This window comes from Rhinolophus ferrumequinum, chromosome 5 (genome assembly GCF_004115265.2).
Source record: "Rhinolophus ferrumequinum isolate MPI-CBG mRhiFer1 chromosome 5, mRhiFer1_v1.p, whole genome shotgun sequence".
Classification (NCBI taxonomy): domain Eukaryota; kingdom Metazoa; phylum Chordata; class Mammalia; order Chiroptera; family Rhinolophidae; genus Rhinolophus; species Rhinolophus ferrumequinum.
Genome location: NC_046288.1, coordinates 7,133,884 through 7,153,760, shown reverse-complemented (window position 1 = coordinate 7,153,760; position 19,877 = coordinate 7,133,884). Strand labels below are relative to the sequence as shown.

Below are 19,877 nucleotides of genomic sequence, written 5' to 3'. Positions count from 1 at the left end.
AGGGGAGTCACCAGAGCCAAAATGGGCTCAGGCTCCTGCAGTTTGAAAATGAGAAGAAGTAGTCAGGAAAAGAACAGACAGCTACATGCTTTCCTACACTTCCTCTCCTCATAAATTCAAGATTTCACACAAACATTTGGTTTCTAGCAGTAAATATGGAGTTACATCTGTCGGTCTCCTATTAAACAATGTTGTGGTTACTTTGACATAAGTTTCTTGCACCTGAATAAAAATTCCTGAATGACTTGGATATACATTCATCTTCCCTTTCTTGGTCTCCCAATCCCACTTTCAAAGTGGAAAGACCCCCTCATTGCTTCTTTCTACCCTAGGATTAGAGATTAAAGTATGCTTGGTCTATCCAAACACATCATTCTAAGTGTTTGGCATGAATGACATATCAAGGAATGATCTTGACTTTTCAGGGATGAAGTATTCTTACCTTTTCAGGGTTTTTGTACAAATCATTTATGAGTAGGAGAGACACCTCACAAATTAAATGTGTGTGTGTGCTTTTGGGGGGAGTGAATAGGAGATAGAATAGGAGTCAAATTGTTAGTCAAGTTATTAGGACAGAAGATCTGGTCCAAAATAGGAAATAGGGGAAGGGGCAACAAAAGACAGGATCGTTCAAGACCCCCACTGCAAGAAGAGGGAGGGATCCCCAAGCTTATGTTTCAGATCCTTTTTGCCTGGTGCAGAACCTTTGGTCAAAGATGGCTATTTTTGGCTATTTTTCTCATACAAAAAGAAGTTTGTAAACAATAAAACACCAAAAGAACCAACACATTATATTTATACAGACTAGGCCACCTAGCAATCACCAAATCAGCTACTTGTGAAGTCCTACAAAGCCCAAATACAACAACTAGAGGGGGTCAGCAATTGGGAGAGACAAGAACACAGGATCAGACACACATCACCCAATATATTCTATTGCATTTGCCCCGTTTCAACACAGGGAGGTAGGTTTTTGGTGATCTCACAGCATGTAAACAGAACCCTCTTTACCCCTTTAGCTATCACCACACCAATCACTGCTACAGCCTGGCAGGACACTGGCCCTGGGCCCCACAAAGAAGCCATCACTATGGTCTCTGGAAGCCGAGCAGAAAAAGCCCAGAAATTTTAAAGGTTAAGGAATTTAGTCCTTGCTTCATAAATCCTTCCCTGGGCAACTCAAAATGGGTACAGAGTTATCGGTCTTAAAACCTACCTTTACCAACTTATATTTTTCACAAACACACACATACACCCACCTTGTTGTGCGTGGTAGGCCTACCCCAATCTAGAGAAAGATGGAGCTGGTAAGAAAAGCAAGTCCCAAACCCTGGAATTAGAGTTCTGGAACAGGAATCCTTTATCGCACATATATAGACAACCCTCACCTAATCTTGGCTTCCCCTCTGAGCCTGTCACCTGGCCCAGCCTCCCCTAACCTCTGCACTGCCTATTCCTGTTCAGACCAATTTCCAATCTTCCAGTAAGAGATCAAATTGTGGGGCCACCCAGTTAAAACCTAGTTTTCTGCGTTGAAGGTGGAGGGGACCTCCACCTTTCAAGAGGACACTATGGCAGAAAAGCCAGCTCTAATTGGCAAAACTGAGGTAGTTCAATAGGCTATACACTCCACATAGTTGTTCTCCCTGGCGATAAAACAACAACAAAAAGAATTCCTGTTGTGCAGACCCAGAATATAGTGCAGGCATGAGGGCTTTAAATTAAAATACACAAAAACACAAAACCAGAATATTTATATTATGAAAAAAAAGTTAAAATGAACAAGATATGTCTTTCGCACACAGCTTGTGCAGTTGGCATCCTGGAGAAAGTGGACCCCAAGATGCAGTTATCCAAGGGACCAAATAAACAAAATTGTATGGGCTCACAATGGAGTGAGAGTGAACTTAGGAGCAGCCAAGTCTGTAGCTGTTCCCCCAACTTTTGCCTGTCGTCACAACGCATCGCTTGGGATAGTTCTCAGCACCCTATCTGAAGAGTGGGTTATGAGGAGACAAGACATGGTAAAACCCTGCCTTAGAGAGAAATGACCTCCCACAGAATGTAGTCCTTTGTGGGTTGGCCTCTGGGAGCAGGGCAGAGCTATGGATCTCTTCTTCCTGAAAGTAGGCTGGCTTTCCCTGTGAACTGAGGGCCTGCTGGGCCGTCAGTGGATATGAGGCCACCATATGGCTGATGCTCTGGCAGAAGTGGCATTTCTTGGGCTGGGGTGGCAGCCTGCATTCCTTGGCATGATGGTCTAGATCTTCACAGTTGTGGCACCGGTCTCCCTTTGGTCCATGCTTCTGCATCTTCCCTTTTGGCTGCCTCTCACTCACAATACAGGGCCATTGACTTAGATTCCAGGTCGTTGGGGGACTTCTTGAAGGTGAACTCCACTTCTTCACCCTCCTTCAGGCTTCTGAAGCCCTCCCTGTGCAGCTTACGCTGGTACACAAAGACATACACGGGAGGATCGAGCGCGACCCTGGCGCAGGTCGGCATGGACAGCAGGCTGAGCGTATGGGTACATTGAACCACTTGCAGATGCCGGCAGACACCGTGCAGCAGCTGCGGCTCTTCTGACGCCCAAGCAGTATCCTCTCGCTCTTCTCCCGGTGCTTTGGCGCAGCCACCTGCCAACTTCTGGTTTGACACAGAGCCAGTGGTAGTCAACCAAGTCCCCCGGCCTGGGCCCCACAGAAGTCGGGAGGCAAAGGGGTGGCTCCGAGAAGAGGATGCTACATCTTCCCCAGCACAATAGCGGTGGAAGGGACCCGCACTTTACTAGTTTTAATTATTAATCCTTTGTGAGCTTGCTCTTCAACTATTAGATCTTTTTGAAATCCTTTGGTTTATTTCAAATGAATAATTACAATTTTTTGAAGAAGTGTAAATAACTTACCTCTAATTTTGATATTGGGGAGAATTTACATATAACCTGCAATTCTCTTCCAATCCAAGAGTAGAAACAATTTCCTCTACAGAAGAAGACACTACATTTTGGTTGTCAAGGAAACAGGAGTGAGCTTGGAGCAGAGCCAAACATGGAGAACGCAGTAAAAGGGAGAATGGGAGGAGTCCTGCACATGCTGGTCCTCCACGTCATGTGCTTGATTTTATTGGTTGACTTCTCCTTGATGACCTCGCAGATGCGGTGCTTCCTGATTCATTATAATGATAGAAACAGTCCTTCCAAATCTCAGCTGACAAACCTGTGTAGCAGTGAATAGATTGAATTTAGTAGATTTTAAACCCGGAGGCAAATATCTTCAGGTGCAGAATTTTTCTTCTTAGTTTGTCCTTGGTAAAATGGTTCCTATTACTGACTTTGTTCACATTAGGGTTAGATTGTCAACAGTTTGGAATGATTATTGATGACCATTAACATTAACAATATATAAAATACATTTCTTTGTCACATTAATTTTTTCTATTGTCTTTTCGTTCTCTATTTCATTTAGTTCTGCTCTGATTTTCGTTATTTCCTTTCTTCTGCTGACCTTGGGTTTCATTTGTTTTTCTTTTTCTAGTTCTTTAAGGTGTAACGTGAGGTTATTTATCTGGGATTTTTCTTGTTTCTTGAGATAGGCCTGTAATGATATAAATTTCCCTCTTAAAACTGCTTTTGCTGCATCCCAAAATTTTTGGTAGGATGTATTTTCATTCTCATTTGTTTCTGTGTATCTTTTGATCTCTCCTCTAATTTCTTCTTTGACACGGTCGTTCTTTAAAAGTATGTTGTTTAATCTCCATGTATTTGTGTTTTTTCCTGCTTTCTTTTTGCAGTTGATATCCAATTTCAAAGCCTTGTGATCAGAGAATATGCTTGGTATGATTTCAATCTTCTTAAATTTGTTGAGGCTAGTTTTATGTCCCAATATATGGTCTATCCTTGAGAATGTTCCATGTACACTAGAAAAAAATTTATAGTCTGATGTTTTAGGATGAAGAGCTCTATAGATGTCAATTATGTCCATTTCATCTAATGTGTCATTTAGGGCTGCTATTTCTTTATTTATTTTCTGTTTGGATGATCTATCCATAGCTATCAATGATGTATTTAGGTCCCCTACTATAATTGTGTTTTGGTCAATTTCTCCCCTTAGTTCTGTTAGTAGTTGCTTGGTATATTTTGGTGCTCCCTGATTGGGGGCATAAATATTGATGACTGTTATGTCTTCTTGTTGTATAGTCCCCTTTATCCGTTATGAATTGTCCATCTTTGTCTCTTGTTATCTTTTTGACCCTGAAGTCAGTTTCATCTGATATCAGTATGGCTACACCTGATTTTTTTCTGGATACCATTTGCTTGGAGTGTCAATTTCCACCTTTCACTTTGAGTCTATGTTTGTCCTTGTAGCTGAGATGTGTCTCTTGGAGGCAGCATATGGTTGGATTTAGTTTTTTGATCCAATCTGCTACTCTATGCCTTTTTATTGGTGAGTTCAGTCCATTTACATTTAGGGTGATTATTGATATGTGAGGATTTCCTATCATTCTATCTTTGGTTTCCTGGTAAGACTGTGTCTCCATTGTTTCTTTGCCTTTTTGTTGTTATCTATTATTTCTGTGTGGTGGTATTCTATGATTTTTCCTCTGTTTCTTCTTTTACTATGTTATATATTTCAGTTCTGGATTTTTTTTTTTTTGAGTGGTTACCATTAAGTTTATGTAAAAGAAAGTTTCATATTTAGAGTATTCAATTTTCTTCAGCATGCTTACTTTCTCCATTCCCATATTCCAGTTCAGGCTTTACTCTCCTCACTTTAATGTTTTGGTTGTCACAAATTATCCCTATTTATGCTAGTCGAATAGCCTCCTGCAGTATTTCTTATAGTGCAGGTCGTGTGTTAGAAAATTCCTTTGGCTTCTGTATGTCTGGAAAGGTCTTTATTCCTCCTCCATATCTAAAGGATATCTTTGCTGGATATATTATGCTTGGCTTATAATTTCTCTCTTTCAATAGTTTGAATATTTGATTCCACTCCCTCCTGGCTTGTAGAGTTTCTGCTGAAAAATCTGATGATAATCTAATGGGCTTTCCTTTGTAGGTTACCGACTTCTTTTCCCTGGCTGCCTTGAGGATTCTTTCTTTGTCGTTGATTTTTGACAGCTTCAATACAATGTGCCTTGGAGAAGGCCTGTTGGGGTTAAGGTAATTAGGTGTTCTATTTGCTTCTTGGATTCAAGGATCCAGTTCTTTCCACAAGTTTGGGAAGTTCTTGTTGACTATTTGTTTGAATATACTCTCTGGTCCCTTCTCTTTTTCTTCTCCTTCTGGTATGTATGCCCATTATTCCTCATTTCTGGGGAGGAAATGCTGTTTCTGGTGGAGTCAGGAAGTTCTTCTAGAGTTCTTTCATTTCTTTTAAGTCTCAAGTCTCTTTCTTCTTCCATCCATGTCATTTCCAGGTTTCTATCTTCAATGTCACTGATTCTTTCCTCCCTCTTGTCAACTCTACTACCTAAGCTGGGTATTTCATTCTTCATTTCTTTTATTGAGTTCTTAATCTCCAGAAATTCTATTTGGTTCTTTTCAAAAATTTCAATCTCTTTGGTGAAATGTTCATGTTATTCTTTGATTGTGTTTCTGAGTTCATTAAACTGTCTTTTCTTGCATCTCGTTGAGTTAAGAACTGCAATCTTGAACTCTCTGTCATTTAACTCTCAAATATCCATGTCTTTAATTTCATTTTCTTCCTGAGCTGTCTTGTTTCCTTGTCTCTTGGCAAGGAGTCTTTTCATTTTCTTCCTGAGCTGTCTTGTTTCCTTGTCTCTTGTTTCATGATAATTAATGATTTATTATTTCTCTTCCTAGGCATCTACAGGAGTGGGTTCTGCAACAGGTTGATAGAAAGAGGTCTTTCTTTTGTTTTCCAGTAGGTTTTGGTAGAATGTTTTATTTTCTCTCTGTCTGCACCCTTTTATTCTCTCTCACACTGTAGTGTTATATTTTCTCTGCACTATTCTGGCTTCTCACACAATGGGGGGATTCCCTGGAAGGCAAGCTTCTTCTCTGTGAAGATTTCACCTGGGTCATAACTGCAACGCCTCCATGAGGGAATGTGGAGAGCTTCTGAAGTTCCAAAGCTCTTCCTGCACCAGATTCAGAGCCCGTCTGTTTCAGCAGCTCTGTTTACTCCTGCAGGGATCCATCCAGATAGGTGGGGACAGGTTGGGGATGGGTTGTGAGAGGTGGCCCAGAGCAATGGTGGCGACCACCACCACAGCCAGTCCTGCTTCCACAGCTCCCTCCCCTTTGCCGGAACTAGATGGACTGCGAATCTGTGTCTGCGGACCACAGTTCTCAGAACTGCAAATATTCTGTTCTTTTGATCTGACACTGCTACTGTTCCCCTTCTAGCATTGAGCGGGTGGGGGCGGGGCAAGCTCTGGGAGGGTAGGGAGGGGTTGGCTATTCTCAGTGCCTAAGGCTTCCATTCTCTGCTCAGCATTGTGGGCTTAAACCACCGTTTTCAGCCTTCTTCCCTCAGTTTTTACTCTGAGGTCTCTGCCGTGTGCATTGGATTCAGCTGTTATATGCTGTCCCCTCAGCCCTGTGAGCCATAAGTGGAGCCCTAGCAGTCCGAGTTTTTCCCCTCTCCCATAGCTGTGGTAGTTCTGGAATCCAGAGAGCTCAGAGCACTGAGCTAGGTCTGTGTCCTGCACTGTGCGGCCCCGTCTGCACACTTCTCCTTTCCCTCCAACCCTGCTCATGCAATTTGCCCACCTGTAGATGATTTCAGTATCGCTCCTCTTAGCCTTGCCTGTCTGCTGCACAGGGAGTCCTTTGTGGAGTTATAGTTGTTCAATTTGTTGTAAATTCCGGGGCAGATTTCAAGAGGCTCACCTAACGCCGCCATTTTTATGACATCATCTGTAAAATACATGTTTAATAAGTGTGTTTAACAGTTGAACCAATGTGTAATTTTCAAAATTAATCTGTACTCAAAGTGTCATTTTAAAAATCAAACTGTATATGAGGTCTGAGAATTAAGTTCACAAACTTGTAATAATGTTGCTAACCTTTTTTGATATCAGAGAGATTGTTCATTATGAATTTCTACCAAGTGGACAAACAGTTAACCCAGTTTATTATCTGGAAGTGCTGAAAAGGTGGTGGGAAAAAGTTAGACCACCTGTGTGAAAAAGTTAGACTGCCAACAATTCATGGCTCTTGCATCACGACAGTGCACCAGCTCACACGACACTGTCAGAGAGTTTTTAGCCATTAAATAAATAACTGTATTGGAACACCTTCCCTATTCACTTGATCTGTCCCCCAATGACTTCTGTCTTTACCCGAAGATAAAAGAAGTATTGAAAGGAAGACAGTTTGATTACATTCAGGACAGTAAGTGTTACACGACAACAGCTCTGATGGCCATTCCAGAAAAAGTTCCAAAATTGCTTTTAAAGGTGGACTAGGCACTGGTGTCAGTACATAGCTTCCCAAGGGGAGTACTTCAAAAGTGACCATAGTGATATTCGGCAATGAGTTATGTAACACTTTTTCTAGGATGAATTTGTGAACTTAATTGTCTGAGCTTCGTGTGTTCTTATTTCAAAATAAGGGTGATTTTAGAGCTTGATTTTGAAAAACCAGTGTAATTATTTTAAAGAAAATCCTTTAAATAATGTTTAACAATGTTAATAACTTGTGGTTTCATGTTGAGATGTACAAACACAGAATTGTGTAAAATAAAATTTAGACACCCTTTTGCTTGTGATGAGTGACTGAGTTTTATCATAATTTACTAGACCTTAGGTTTTTGCCTCCACAAAAATGCCATCAAACACCATGGATGAAAGTTTCTCTATAAAACGGCTAAAATACTGTTTGGACTTGTAGCACAGCTATCCACACAAATTTTCATTAACTCCTGATAAGTTTTCAGTGGCACATTGCTAGAGCACATTGGCTGTTCCTAGCAATGGTAGGAGTGAGACAATATGGTGGCACAAAATAGGGATTCCTAAGCCAACTTGGTGTAGTTGGAGGTTTCTTGGCCTTGTAAAGTCTGGTCTCTAAAGTTTCACACAGTTACTTCTGCCCCCTTATATTAGTTAAACCAAAGCATGAAGATGAACATAGATTCAGGAAGTGAACCAAAAGATATCATTTCTTGATGTGACATGAGCTATTTTTTCACCCTCTTTATATTATTATTTTCTTCCACTTGGAAAAATATGATCACCCCCACCCCCCAAAGTCTCATCCCTTTACAACATCTGGCTTGGGCTCACTGATGGATATACATTCACTGATGGGTGAACTGGGGGGTTGAATTTTATCCTTAGAATGGCTGTCCATTGAATTTTTTAATTTAAGGAAATCATATGATCAGATTTGCATTTAAACAGTAAATAACCAGGGTAGTTCTAATGGCTATGGAAAGATTGAAATCAGGAGTGTTTAGGTGGTAAAAGCAGCAGCTCTTATTATTTAGATGTGCATAGTGAGGGATAGGGAGAAAATTGGCATGTCTCCCAGGATGCTGGCTTGGCAAATTAGATAATGTTATTAAGCTGAAGAACATGTTGCCTATGAGACTTTGAAGCAGCCAAGTGATTCTGTAGTTCAGAGCTAACTTCTCTTTTCTTTCTTTCCTTTTTTTTTGCAATCATCATTTTGTGATGTCACTGAAGGAGACTGTATAAAGTAGAAAAGAGGGACCACTATAGCACCCTAAAAATGAACAACGTGAAACAGCTAAAATAAAATAAACGAGGCCAAAAATAGCAGCCAGTAAATTGGGAATAACATTGGGAGAGAACAGTGTAAAAAACCAAGGAGAGTGTCAGGCACTTCATTTGAAAAGGAATAAGAAGAGAATGCTATCAAATATATCAGAGAAACCAAGAACCATAAGAAATGAAATGTAAATGTGACATCTTGGAATATCTGAAATACAAAGCACAATTTTTTCTACTAAATTTTATTGTTATCATATAGTATATTAAAATTATATTAGATCATAAATTTACTTTAGCATACAATGCTCTATAACACATTATTAAAGAGTAGATTAATTATTGTGAACTAAATGTCCCCAATTGACTTCATCTAGTGAATTGAGAAATTGTAAAAGATGAATTTTCTATTTCAAGGTAACCTTGATACTAACAAAGGCAGAGAGATTGTAAACACAAAGTAAGACAATACTGAGACTTCAGTTAAATAAAAGAAATGGAGAAATCTAACTTGTACAGTTACTGTTATTTACTCCCTGCCTAACTGAGCTTTATAGCCCATACATATATACTCTCATGCACACACCACATGGTTATTAGTACTAATACTATGTAGCTAAGGGCATGGGGACGGCAGAACTGAGGTGACCAGGTTGCTAAACCAAGAAATCACTACACTGTTAAAGAAGTGGTAAGCAGCTTTTCTTTTTCCCCATCTTAATGGAGGTATGCTGAGTATGTTAGGGGTTGTTAAATGGGTCATTTAGCTGCAAGTTACTAGACCATGAAAAGCCACATCCAGACCCAACTCAGAAGATGTATAATACTCATTATCTTGGCTTAGAAAGAATGCCAGATGGGGATTTGTTTCAGGTTGTTTTTCTTTGGTGAAAGAAAGATTGCATTTCTTATTGTATATAGGATAATTTCTGATATTAGGTAGGAATATTTTTGACGGATACATATGAAGTAAATCTACAGGTCAAAGCATTCTTTTCTGAGGGTCCTAACCATCACCTTTCCAATAGTCCTGACCAGCCATAGAGCCAGGCACATATCCACACTGGATCATTCAGAGAATTAATTCCAAAACTCTATCAACAATTGATTCGGAGAGGATTATGTGATCTAAGCAGAGATGAACCAATATTTTTTGTTCTAACATTATCTAATAGAATTGAGGAGATAAAGACACATGGGGGGGGGGGGATGAGAGAGAGAGAGAGAGAGAGAGAGAGAGAGAGAGAGAGAGAGAGAGAGAGAGAATCTGTGTGTTTAACTTGGTAACTAGTAATATATATGCCTGGAGCTGCCAACAGCAATCTACATGCATATAAAAGTAAGCCATAAAGAAAAAGAGAAAGTAGAGAGATTGAGAGAAAGAGACAGAGACAAGGCAACGTTGTTTTAGTTCCTGGATTTCACTGTCATGAAGATTCTCTCCTCTGAGTTTGGTAAACCAGTGAATTCTCAAGCTATTTTGAGTTGACTTTCTGATACTTGCATGTAGGATTTTTTAATATGATCATGCAAATCAAATCAGACAGAGATAACAAACACTGGAAAATACAATATAGTCCTACAGAAAATGTAGGAATTTAAAACTCAACATCAGGAAATATTTGGTAAATTATATCTACCCTAATACATGAGCAAACACCTGCCATGATGCCCCAGGCTGTTTGCTACATGTAATGGAAGAAAATATACATTAATTTGTAATTAATCATTTACATTTCAAGCAGTGAAATAGTGGAACCATTTGCTGTTAGTTGGGCCAGGTGTTATTCTTTGTGATACTCAAGTGTCATAAAGACATAACATAAAATGACAAAATTCACTTCTTCAAACAAAGATTAAACTGTAAACATACATGTGCCCACGAACCGTATACACATATACAACAAACACAGGAAAATAGGAAAAAGCCACATACAATTTAGAAATCAATCTTGTTTGTACTTGTCAGAAGACAGAAATCCAAAATTAAATGTGACCATTATAAATCTACATTAAAACTTCTTAGAGCTCTCTGAGCCATGACCCAGATGAAAAATCAGTACTTTCTTCAGTGACACCATGAAGCAGGGGAGGCATGAGGTACTTCTTCGTGCTTTGAAAGACTATAAGTTTAAGGAAAGCCCTGCAGGCAGAATGGACTTCATATAAGGGAGAAATTTTTCATATATTTCCACCATCTGCCCGTAGAAACACACATACCTACAGAAAACACACACACACACTTTGTTCTATTGTCTCCTGCAGGATGTCTAGAAAAGACCATGGAGTAAGTCTGCTTCCACAAACTAAATAAAAATGGTTTTGCTCCCTGGCTCCTTGTACCCCAAATCTCAATTCTTGTACCCCCTATCAAGGCTGTCTTTCAGAGGTTTAGAACACTAGAGAATCTAAGTTATTCTATCTCCTAGAACATAACTCTGACTCTTAGGTTAGTGTGTAATGTAGTCAATGAACACAAAGTATTACTGGTTGGTTCATAGGGGGAGCGGTAAATACTGCATATTAGGCAACTTTAGCAAAGGCAATTACTATGTCTGTCTTTATATTGATGCAATACTCTATGAAGAAAAACATTTATTGGTCCTCTGTCATTGGAAGAGGTATCCTTTTATTTAACAAATATGTTATATCTATCTTGTGAGTACTTAAAATTTCTTCTTACCAGTCAAATTCTTATTGTGCTTGAACCACCAGTAAGTTGACAGCCAGACTTATAGCACCTCCCTATACAGCTATGCTTACCTTTCTGTACACTGAATATTATGTGCTGAATTGTATCCACCCAAAATTCGTATGTTGAAATCCTGAACCCCAGTACCTCATAATACAACTGTATTTGGAGATAAGGAATTTAAAGAGGTAATTGAGGTAAATGAGGTCATGAGGGTGGGCTCTGATCCAATAAAATTGGTGTCCTTATCAGAAGAGGAGATTAGGACATAGACACCCACAGAGGGAAGACCATGTGAAGACACAGGATGAAGACGGCCGTCTACAAACCAACGAGAGAGGCCTCAGAAGACATCAATTCTGATGACACCTTGATCTTGGACTTTTAACCTCCAGCACTGTGAGAAAATACATTTCTGTTGTTGAAGCCATCCAGTCTGTAGGACTTTGTCATGGAAGCCTTTGGAAAACTAAAAAAAAAAAACAAAACGCTAACCTTTCACCACAACCTTATAATTTTCCTACTACATTTTCTGTTTCCAGAACTATTTATTTTAGTCTTTATTATTGTAGTAACTTCATAATGCAGTTCATCTACTTCATAATGTGAATGGATTTTTACAATATTGATAGTGTTGTTCCCTCAAATTCAATGTCTTGATATTTGAAATAGTTTGCCAGCAGCCTCAAGTTCTTCAGTCATCTTACACTACACTTTTAGTACTTGTATTAACATGTGTGTTTGGCTAACTTGTTCTCTGGCACTTGGAGGTACCAAACACCACCTCACACTGGTTTCTGTTGAAGAGAAAACGAATGTTAGTTCTTTGTTTGCTCACCTCACAACAAAGGCCAGGCTTTCATGGTTATGAAACAAAGAAGTGAGTTGTGGGCATTACTAAGGAATGTGAGTCCTAAGAAGTATTTGGGGGGAAAGTTTTAAAATAAATAAGTAAATAATCAATCATCAAGGATATCCTTGAAAACATTTAACCAAAATAGCTTTTGCATTACAACTGGGAAATCTAAATCACTTGCGGAGATTAATTTTGCTCTTTACTTCAAGGTAATTATTCACTTTCCAAGTCACCAAATTACTTACTTTTGGTGTTTTGTCTGAGGAAGTTGCACAGAGGTCAGGATGAAAACCAGAGAAACACATGCTTTTCTGTTTAATTTTTCACCTCAAATTTCTGATTCATATATCCCTCAGAATACCTACATATAATTGTATGTGAATATGTATATATGTATTGTATACATACACGTATATATGCACACAGATATTTCTTTTATATCTTTCTAATATATTGAAATGAAGAGTTAGAATGTGTGAGAATGTGAGAAGGAAGGAAGGAAAAATGGAAGGAAGGAGGGAAGAAGGAAAGAATTAAGAAAACATGATTTAAAATACAAATGCCATTAGGCCTTCAATATAGTAGAATACCTTCAACCAGCCAACCTCAATTGGTGTGTTCCACTCCCCCTCCAACTATGATTAATACATTCACCATTAATTATTCTGGATAGGTTTGTAACATGAAATCTTCAACAAGTATTTTCAATAACCAATTTCTCTTTGGTGATACTAAGTCCATTCATCTCTGAAATGCAACATCTGGCAATTCCTTATGACTCTGGAAGATGCAGCTGTGACGACTCCAGTGACAAGGAACATCTTCCTGTCCATGTGGGTAGGGTTTAATGGGGTTGGGAAAATATTTTAATACATGTTTTTAATATGTAAAATAATTAACCCCCAAAGCCATTAACTTGACATCTACCAGAAAAAGAAATGACGTGATCTGAGATAAATCAGTACACAGCAGTTTGAGTTGAATCATGCTTTCAACCATCATGCCTCTCTGCATAGATAAAATACTGTGTAAGATACTGGTTTGACACAGACATCATCCCAATCTCATCCTGTTCTGATAAAAGACCCAAGATGTTTATGCATATTGGTCTATCCTCTAAGGATGGGAAAAGTTATTTATGGATATTTATTCTTTTAAAACAAAAAACCACCAACATTCTTATGTTTCTTATATGTGTAAATCTTTGAAAGAGTATTTGGGACAAGGAAATAAATAATAAGTCCTGCCCTTGCCTTCAGGGTCTCAACCCTGTAGAGTAGTGAGATGGGAAAGAGACTAAGATCTAATTAGTGTTTACTGTAAATCAAACACTAGGCTAAGTGTTAGGGTCAGATATAATTCCTGAGTTCACAGAGACTGAATCCTATAAAGAAAATCATCAATTAAACTTGCATATAAGTGTGACAAATGTATGAATGAAAGGTACACAGCCCAGGGACCAAATCCAGCTAACGGCCTATTTTTGTACATACGGTCCACAAGCTGACAATGGATTTAAAATTTTTAAATGGTTGCATTTTAAATGGTTATATAGATAACTACATAATACGCTTGATTTTGCCTATTGGCTCAGAAAACCTAAACTATTTTTTATTTGGTCCTTTACAGGAAAAATTTGTAGACTCCTGTATCATAAAGATTTGGCCTAGTTGGGGTGGTAAATATAGACCAACTGAAAATTACAAAATGTCTATGAATTAAAGTAATTAATACATTTTGTTTCAATTATTTTATAGAAAAACAAACAATCTGAAAATAGATTACAAAAGGTTACACTGCATATGCAACTGAGTCAAGGATCATATAGCATATTGGTTGTTGCTTCAGGTGACATGGGGTTTGAGGTACTAGGTTTTTCTTATGTTTATATTGCAGAGACAATTTCTATGGCAAATGAGTTTTCTATAGTTAGAATGTGTCTCTGGGACAGACACCTATCCTATCCTAATCTTACCCTATCCTCAAGCGTAGGTGAGAGGGTAGGGTTAGAAAGTGAACTGGGACAAAGTTCAAATTGAAAAAAGGATTAAAATAAAAATAAATACATAATTTATTTATTTACTTTCTTGTTAGAGAATAAAAAAAAAATCACAATATATTTGAAGGTTGGAATGGGACATGAGAAGATATTTGTATAGTTTCCCCCAAATATCCCGTATGTGATGACAGCAAGAGTGGTTGAGTGCAAGAACAGAGGATCCTAGGTTGACAAAGAGCATGGTTTTCTGCTTTCTATATATTTCTTCTGATTTAAAATTATAAAATTATAATATTCCTCTGACTCAAACATGCAATTTTCTCAGCGTGAGTGGAATCAGATCATCAGGACTCTAAATCACTAAAATAAGGAAAAACAGAAAGAACTATGGTAATACCATTGAAGACTTTCAGAGCAAACCTAAGCTTTGCAAGCCAGCTCTGAACAATTATAAACTCTTATCTTTGAAACCCAGGCCTCACCATTGATATTAACTTCAGTTTCTTGAATCACTATGTTTAAGGAGATCCTTCTAATGTTTTCATGACTCCAAAGATAAAATCTGACACTACCTGCATAAGTAGAAAATGACTTTTGAGTCTACATCACTCATTCAGGTCCATGAGAGAGGTGATTGCTGGAGGCATCACTATAAATACGTAATACGAGGTCTGACAATTGAGTTCTCAAACTTGCCATTGTGCGATTACATTGGCAGCACTGTACAAACGGCTTGGTAAGGTTTCATAACCTTGGTACGTCAGTGTCTTACAGATGTGTTCATGTAGACATGTGGCGGTGTTTTGCTGAGTGGCATTCATTATTGTTGTGTGTTTTTGTGTGCTGTCGTGAGAATGTCTGAGCTTGAATTAGAGCAATGAATAAACATTAAATTTCTTGTTCAAGTTGACAAGAGCGGAAGTGAAATCAGGGCCATGTTAATCCAAATTTATGGGGATAATTACATGAAGAAAACGGCAGTATACAAATAGATTGAACTTTTTTCTGAGGGAAGAGAACGCGTCACTGGTGAGGAGAGGTCAGGGTGGCCAGTAACAAGCAGAACTGACAAAGACATTGCAAAAATTCATCGAATTGTACGTCTAAATCATCAGCTGATTCTGAGAAGCATAGTATACCAAGTAAACATTGATAGAGAAACAATTAGGAAAATCTTAACTGAAAATCTTGGCATGAGAAAGATGTGTGCGACAATGGTCTCAAAGGAGCTCACCGATGAACAAAAGCAAAGGAGAGTCGAAGTTTGCCAAGACCTTTTGGAAAGGCAAGACGATGTTCTGGGCTGTGTTATCACTGGTGATGACACATGGGTGTACCAGTATGACCCTGAAACAAAGCGTCAAAGTGCACAATGGAAGTCAGCCAATTCTCCGCGACCGAAAAATTCTGTCAGTCCAAATCAAGAGTCAAAAGTTTAGCAAAAAGTTGCTAAACGTTTTTTGATATCAGAGGGATTATTCATTATGAATTTGAACCAACTGGGCAGACAGTTAACCAAGTTTATTATTTGGAAGTGCTGAAAAGGCTGCATGAAAAAGTTAGACAACCTGAACTTTTTGCCAACAATTCATGGCTCTTGCATCACAACAATGCACCACCTCACAGGGCACTGTCTGTGAGGGGGTTTTTAGCCAGTAAATGAATAACTGTGTTGGAACATCCTCCCTACTCACCTGATCTGGCCCCCAATGACTTCTTTCTGTACCCAAAGATAAAGCAAACATTGAAAGGAGGACAGTTTAATGACATTCAGGACATCAAGGGTACTACGATGACAGCTCTGATGGCCATCCAGAAAAAGAGTTCCAAAACTGCTTTGAGGTGTGGACTAGGTGGTGGCGTTGGTGCATAGCTTCCCAAGGAGGGTATTTCAAAGGTGACTATAGTGATATTCAGCAATGAGGTATGTAGGTAGCACTTTTTCTAGGATGAGTTCTTGAACGTAGTTGTCAGAACTCATATATAATTTATCTATATCTATTTTTGTTTCTCTGGAGTATGCTGAATAATGCAGCAAGATCTTCTGGTATTTCCAGTGGGTTTTTTTTGGTGGGTTGGGAAGTTGGAATACTAGAGGGTATTTTGTTTTTTGTTTTTTGTTTTTGAGAGTCTGGACAGAAGTTCTTTAAATGGGGAATATAGGTCACTCTCTGATAGAAATGGAAGAAGTGTTGAATTCTAGGTAGCTATTTTCCTATTACTTGAAAAAGAAATAATATTTCTTATCATACAGGCCTGATATTTATGAATTTTTTTTGTAGTTTTTTTTCTGTGTTCTAGTTTATATTATTATTTTTAAAAATGTCAATGAGGGGTCAAGTTGGAACACCCCAAGACAGGAAAATTCCTTGGTTACATTTTTTAAATTCTACAGAAATATTAATCCACCATTGTTCTCTGTTTTGTCCTCAGTTTTATAGGATAATTTAGCATTTTTAATATGGTTCATTCAGAAGTTAGTAAGTGACAAAGAGTGCTTCAGTATTTAGACAATAGCATTTATACTTGTGGATAGAATATTTTTCTCTCTTTTCATTAACACTGGATGACAGAATTGCCACACACTGAAATTTTAAACTTTAAACAACAAATGGTCAAAAATACATGGATCACTAACTCAAGGGGGTGTTATGAAAAAAAAAAAAAACGTGGCAGGAGTGGAGATAGGCTAACAACACAGTGACTTGAAAAGTTTAGATTTTCTTACAAACTCTAATTATACATCCAGACTTTCAATTCTTCTAAAATGTTGGTTTTTCCTCGACTGATGACCATTTAATAACATCACACAGATAAAATAACACTTCTCCCTTTCCAGACATAACTAAATGCAACAAAAACAATATTCAAAACAGAAGATTAATACACAACAGATAATTATATGCACTGAGTTCTGTTTCCCAGAATAGAGAACCTATAGACTTTAATCCTAATTAGTGCATCTTTGCTAATCATATGGGCCAGTCGCAGTCCAGGTACCCTGATAAACTTTTAGCTCTATGTAGGTTGCTGACCATTATTTAGCTGTTTATTTTCCCCATCCTTAACTTTCTGCTTTAAATATTTTCCCATGTTAATGAGATAGTAGCAGCATTTAATTATTTTGTTCAATGGAAATGGTTTTAATTATTCTTATAGAATAGCCTACACACATGCAGAGAAACCTCAATGAAATTTTAGATTTGAATTGTTTGTGATTATAATAAAATTAAAAGTTGTTTCAAGATGATCTAGCAGTGGATTTTATTAGTTCATTATGAACATAAACTCAGTTTACTGGAGGTTTCTTACAATTTGTTCAAATTAAAGGATTTATTTCGCCCAAAGCTCAAGAGTCATTAGTTCTATTTTTTTTTTTTTTTTTTTAAGATTTTATTGGGGAAGGGGAACAGGACTTTACTGGGGAACAGTGTGTACTTCCAGGACTTTTTTCCAAGTCAAGTTGTTGTCCTTTCAGTCTTAGTTGTGTAGGGTGCAGCTCACTCCAGGTCCAGTTGCTGTTTCCAGTTGCAGGGGGCACAGCCCATCATGCCTTGCGGGAATCGAACTGGCAACCTTGTGGTTGAGAGGACGCACTCCAACCAACTGAGCCATCTGGGAGCTCAGCGGCAGCTCAGCTCAAGGCGCCGTGTTCAATCTTAGTTGCAGGGGGCAGAGCCCACCATCCCTTGTGGGACCGGGACTCGAGGAGTTGAACCCGTAACATTGTGGTTGAGAGCCCATTGGCCCATGTGGGAATCGAACCGGCAGCCTTCGGAGTTAGGAGCATGGAGCTCTAACTGCCTGAGCCACCGGGCTGGCCCATTGGTTCTATTTTTTGATCACTTTAATTAATAATAATAAAAAACGTTTGACAATGCCAAACCACAAGTATTACTTCTGAATTTGAAATGAGCCCTGCTTCATTCATAACTTCTTTTTTTTCACTCTGTATTCATTACAAATTGTAAAATGCAGTGGACTTTAACTTTTAAATATCATTTTAAAGTAATTTTCTTGGTTTGAGGGGATTTAAACGAGTCCCCAAAACTAGATTAATAAAATAAAATATATTTAAACAAAAACTCCATTATGAAGACTCAGAAGAGATTGGTACAGAACAAAAAATTAAAAGAATTCATCAACAGAATAAAAACTACGGTCTATACAGAGGGATGGAATGTGGGAGGTAGAAAATTGCGCACACTTATTGATTACACTAATATGAGTGTGTACCTGAAAGTAATTAATATTGTGTTACCTATATTTTGATAAAAGTCTTAAAAAATAAATAAAACTAATTAGATTTTAAAGAAACAATTCCAGAAACCTCAGAAAACTCATCCTTAAGCTTCTGCTCCTCTAGAAGCACTCTTGGCATCAAAATCTGGGTTAGGCTTCTTCAGAGAAACAGAATACAGAATATAGATATAGATGATAAAGATCTAGATATATAGATAGAGATTTTAAGGAATTAAATTGACTTATGTAATTGTGGAGGCTAGAAAGTCTGAAGTCTGCAATGTAGGTTGATAGAACAAGGACCCAAGGAAGAGTTAACACTGCAGTTTAGAGTCTGAAGGCAGTTTGGAGAAGATGTTTTCTTCCTCAAGGGTCCTCAGTCCTTTCTCTTAAGGCCTTCAACTGATTGGAAGAGGTTACCCATATTATGGAGAGTAATCTACTTTAGGCAGTTTACTGATGTAAATGCTGATGACATGTAAAAAACAAAACAAAAACAAAATTCTTCACAGCTATATCTATACTGGTGTTTGACCAACACCTGAGTTACATGTTTTAGCCAACTTGACATATAAAATTAACCATCACAAACATTAATGGCATGATCTATAAAAGAAAAATAATTAATACATTTGACTTCACTAAAACTTCTGTTCCATGAAAGGCCCTGTCCAGAGAATGAGAAGAGAAGCAGCAGACTGGGAGAAGATTTTTGTAAAACATATCTAATAAAGGACTTGAATACAAAATATATAAAGGACTCTTAAAATGCAAAAATAAGAAAAAAAACCCTAAATTTTAAAATGGGCAGAAGATCTGTGCTGATACCTCACTAAGGAAACTATAGATAACAAATAACCAAATGGAAAGATGCTCAATCTCATATACTACTAGGGAATTACAAATTAAAACAACACTGAGATACCACTACATACATATTAGAATGGTTAAAATCCAAATCACTCACACCATCAAATTCTGGTGAGATTATGAACAAAAATAACCTTATTCATTACTGGTGGGAATGCAAAATGGTACAGCCATATTGGAAGACACTTTGGCCATTTCTTATAAAACTAAACATATTCTCACCATATGATTCAGCAATTGTACTACTTGATATTTACCCAAATGAGTTGAAAACTTATGTCCACATATAATCCTGCACAGGGATGTTCATAGCAGCTTTTTTCAAAATTGCCAAAACTTGAAAGCATCAAACATGTCCTTCAATAGGTGAATGGATAAATAAACTGTGATACATCCATACAATCAAATATTAGATATATTGCTAAAAAGAATGCTCTATCAAGCCACAAAAAGCCACAAAAAAGCCACATTTAAGGAGAAACCTTAAATGTATGTAATTAACTGAGAAAAAGCCAACATAA

General features: G+C 37.9%; 1 pseudogene; it reads right to left on the bottom strand.

Moving 5' to 3' along the window:
* Positions 1-1,988: 1,988 nt before the first annotated feature.
* The window catches only part of LOC117022597 (protein lin-28 homolog A-like), a 51,987-nt pseudogene continuing 34,098 nt past the window's right edge, over positions 1,989-19,877 (bottom strand).